Below are 4,416 nucleotides of genomic sequence, written 5' to 3' on the forward strand. Positions count from 1 at the left end.
TTAGGGTGAGGTTGAGGGTGAAGGTTAGGGTGAGGGTCATGGTGAGGATGAGGGTGATGTTTAGGATTAGGGTGTGGGTAAGGGTTATGTTTAGGGTTAGAGTGAGGGTGAGTCTCAGCATGAGTGTGAGGGTTAGGGTGAGGGTGAAGGTGAGGCTGAGGGTGAGGGTGAGGTTAGGGTTTGCTTGAGGTTTAGGGTTAGGGTTAGTGTTAAGGTTAGTGTGAGGGTTAGGGTTAGGGTTAGGGTTAGTATGAGGGTAAGGCTGAGGGTTAGGCTTAGGGTTAGGGTGAGGGTAAGGTTTAGGGTGAGGGTGAGGGTTAGGTTTAGGATTAGGTTTAGGGTTAGGGTGAGGGTTAGGGATAGAGTTAGGGTTAGCGTGAGGGTTTTGGTTAGGTTAGGTTTAGTGTTATGGTGATGTAGAGGGTTAGGGTTTGAATTAGGGTTAGGGTTAAGGTTAGGCTGAGGTTGAGCTTGAGGTTGAGGGTGAGGTTTAGGCTTAGGGTGAGGGTTAGGGTGGGGGTGAGGGATAGGTTTAAGGTGAGGGTAAGTGTTAGGTCGAAATATAGGGTGAGGTTGAGGGTTAATGTTTGCATTACATTTATTGTGAGGGTGAGGGTTAGGGTGAGGGTTAGCTTTAGGTTTAGGTATAGGGTAAGGATTAGGGTAAATGTTATGGTTAGGGGGAGGGTTCAGCTGAGGGTTAAGGTTAGGGTTAGGGTTAGGGTGAGGTTGAGGTTGAGGGTAAGAGTTAGGGTGAGGGTTAGGGTGAAGTTGAGGTTTAGGGTTAGCATTAGGGTTAGGGTTAGCTTGAGGGTTAGGGTTGAGGTTGATGGTGAGGGTTAGGGTGAGGGTGAGGGTTAGTTTAGGGTGAGGGTAGGGTGACGGTGAGGCTTAGGGTGAAAGTGAGGGTTAGGTTTAGGGTTAGGGTGAGGTTTAGGGTTATGGTTAAGGTAAGAGCTAGGGTGAGGATTAGGGTTAGGGTTAGGGTGAGGGTTAGGTTTAATGTGAGGGTTAGGGTTAGGGTTAGGGTTAGTGTGAGGATAAGGTTTAGGGTGAGGGTTAGGGTGAGATTGAGACTTAGAGTTAGCGTTAGGTTTAGGGTGAGGGTTAAGGTGAGGGTTAAGGTGAGGGTTAAGGTTAGTATGAGGGTGAGTGCTAGAGTTAGGTTTAGGGTGAGGGTTATGTTTAGGGTGAGGTTTAGGGTAATGTTATGGTGAGGGTGAGGCTGAGGGTGAGGGTGAGTTTTAGGGTGTTGCAGACGGTTAGGGTTAGGGTGAGGGTTAAGGTGACAGTGAGGGTTAGGGTGAGGGTGAGGGTTAGGTTTGCGGTAGGATTAGTGCTAGGGTTAGGGTGGGGTTATGGTAAGGGTAAGGGTTTGAATGAGGTTTAGGGTGAGAGTGAGGTTTAGGGACTGCGTTAGGGTTAGGGTGAATATTAGGGTGAGGGTTAGGGTTCAGGTTAGGGTTAGGTTGAGGGTGAGGTTTAGAGTTAGGGTTAGGGTTAGGATTAGGGTTAGTGTAAGGTTTAGGGTGAGGGTTAGGGTGAGGCTGAGGGTTATGGTTAGGTTGAGGGTTAGGGTGGGCATTAAGGAGAGTGTTAGGTTTAGGGTTAGGGTTAGGGTGAGGGTTAGGGTGAGGTTTAGTGTTAGTGTGAGGGTTAAGGTGAGGGTAAGGGTTAGAGTGAAGGTTAGGGCGAGTGTGAGGGTTAGGGTTAGCATTTTGGTTAGGGTTAGGGTTAAGGTGAGGTTTAGTGGTAGGGTTAGGATGAGGATTAGGGATAGGGTTGGTGTTAGGGTGAAAGTCAGCGTGAGGGTTAGGGTTAGATTTAGGTTTAGAGGGAGTGTGAGGGTTAGGGTTAGGATTAGTGTTAGGGTTAGGTTTAGGCTGAAGGTGAGGGTGTGGGTGAGGGTGAGGTTTAGGTTTAGGGTGAGGGTCAGGTTTAGGTTTAGGTTTAGGGTTAGGTTGAAGGTGAGGGTGAGGGTGTAGGTGAGGGTTAGGGTGACTGTGAGGGTTAGGGTTAGGGTGAGGGGTAGGGTGAAAGGGAGGGTCAGGGTTAGGGTGAGGGTTAGCCTTAATGTGCAGCTTAGGGTTAGGGTTAGGGTTACTGTGAGGATAAGGGTTAGTGTGAGGATTAGGGTGAGAGTGAGGGTTAGGGTTAGCATTAGGGTTAGGTTGAGGGATAGGGTGAGCGTTAGGGTGAGGGTTAGGTTTAGGGTTAGGGTTAGGGTGAGAGTTAGTGTGAGGGTAAGTTTTAGAGTGAGGGTAATGGTGATAGCATTAGCGTAAGGGTTAGGGTTAGGTTGAGGGTTAGGTTAAGTTTTAGGGTGAGGGTTAGAGTTAGGTTGAGGGTTAGGGATAGTATTGGTGTTAGGGTGAGGGTCAGGGTTATTGTTAGGGTTAGAGTTAAGGTGAGGGTGAGTGTGAGGGTTCGGATTAGGATTTTGGTTAGGGTTACGTTGAGGGTGAGGGTGAGTGTGAAGGTGAGGTTTAGGGTTATTTTGAGAATTAGGTTTATGGTTAGAGTTAGGTTGAGGGTTAGGGTTAGGGTTAGTAAGAGGGTTTGGCTGAGGGTAAGGTTTAGTGTTAGGGTGAGGGATAGGGTTAGTGTGAGTGTTAGGCTTAGGATTAGGGTTAGGAATAGGGTGAGGGAAAGTTTTATGTTGAGGGTTAGGTTGACGATGAGGTTAAGGGTTAGGGTGAGAGTTAGGTTGAGGGTTAGGGTTAGGTTTAGGGTTAAGGTGAGGGTTAGGTTGAGGTTTAGTTTTAGCGTTAGGGTTAGGGTTAGGGTAAGAGTAAGGGTTAGAGTGAGATTTAGTGTGAGGGTGAGGGTTAAGGATAGCATTAGGGTTAGGGTTAGAGTTAGGTTGAGGGTTACAGTTACCGTTAGGGTTAGGGTGAAGGTGAGGTTTATGTTGAGGTGTCGGGTTGGGGTTAGGTTTAGGGTTAGAGTGAGGGTTAGGGTTAGGGTGAGGGTGAGGGTGAGGCTTAGAGTTAGGGTTAGGGTGAGGGTTAGGGTTAGGGTGAGGGTTAGAGTGACGGTGAGGGTAAGGTCTAGGTTTAGGGCTAGGTTTAGGCTTAGTGTTAGGGTGAGGTTTAGGTTTAGGTTGAGGGTGAGGGTGAGGGTTAGGTTTAGGACTAGGCTTACGTTTAGGGTTAGGCTTAGGGTGAGGGTGAGGGCGAGGGTCAGAGTTATGTTTAGGGTGAGGGTTAGGGTTATGGTTAGGGTTAGGGTGAGGGTGAGGGTGAGGGTGAGGGTTAGGGTGAGGGTCATGGTGACCGTGATTGTCAGGTTGAGAGTTAGGTTTAGGTTTAGGGTTATGGTTAGATTTAGGTTTAATGTTAGGGTGAGGGCTAGGGTTAGGTTGAGGTCTAGGGTTAAGTTTAGGATTAGGGTGAGGTTTAGGTTTAGTGTGAGGGTTAGGGTTACGGTTTGTGTTAGGGTGAGTTTAAGAGTTAGTGTGAGGGTTAGGGTGAGAGTTAGGGTTAGGGATAGCCTGAGTGTTAGGGTGAGGGTAATGGTGAGGGTTTGGTTTAGGGTTAGGGTTAGTGTTAATGTTAGGTTGAGGGTTAGGATTATGGTTAATGTTATGGTGAGGGTTTGGGTTAAGGTGATGTTTAGGTTGAGGGTGAAGTTAGGTTGAGTGTTCGGGTTTGGGTTAGGGTGAGGGTTAGGCTGTGGGTGAAGGTTAGGGTTAGAGTGAGGGTTAGGTTGACGGTGAGGGTTAGGGTGAGTTTGAGGTTTAGGGTTAGTGTTAGGGTTAGGGTGACTTTTAGGTTTAAGCTTAGGTTAAAGTTAGGGTTAGCGTGAAATGTACGGTTATGTTTAGTGTGAGGGTTAGGGTTAGTGTGAGGATTAGGGTTAGGGTTAGTGTTAGGGTTAGGGTTCGGGTTAGCTTTAGGGTTAGGGTTAGGATGAAGGTGAGGCTGAGGGTCACGGTTAGGGTTCGGGTGAGGGTAAGGGTAAGGGTAAAGGTAATGTGAGGATTAAGGTTAAGCTTAGGTTCAGGGTGAGGATTAGGGTGAGGGTTAGTGTTAGGGTTAGGCTGTGTGTTAGGGTTAGGGTAAGGTTAAAGTTAGCGTTAGGGTGACATGTACGGTTAGGTTTAGGGTGAGGGTTAGGGTTAGGGTGAGGATTAGGGTTAGGGTTAAGCTTAAGGGGAAGGTGAGGGATAGGGTTAAGGTGAGGGTAAGGGTTAGGGCGAGGTTTAGGTTGAGGTTGAAGGTTAATGTTAGCATTAGGGTTACGGTGAGGGGGAGGGTTAGGGTGAAGGTTAGGGTTAGGGTTAGCTATAGGGTGAGGATTAGGGTTAGGGTTAGGTTTAGGGTGAAGTTTAGGCTGAGGTGTAGTGTTAGGGTTAGGTTTAGTGTGAGGGTTATGGTTAGTGTTATGGTGAGGTTGAGAGTGAGGGTAAGGTTG

Source organism: Dipodomys merriami, unplaced genomic scaffold (assembly GCF_024711535.1).
Source record: "Dipodomys merriami isolate MVZ:Mamm:240054 unplaced genomic scaffold, mDipMer1.0.p SCAF_105, whole genome shotgun sequence".
In the NCBI taxonomy this organism is placed as follows: domain Eukaryota; kingdom Metazoa; phylum Chordata; class Mammalia; order Rodentia; family Heteromyidae; genus Dipodomys; species Dipodomys merriami.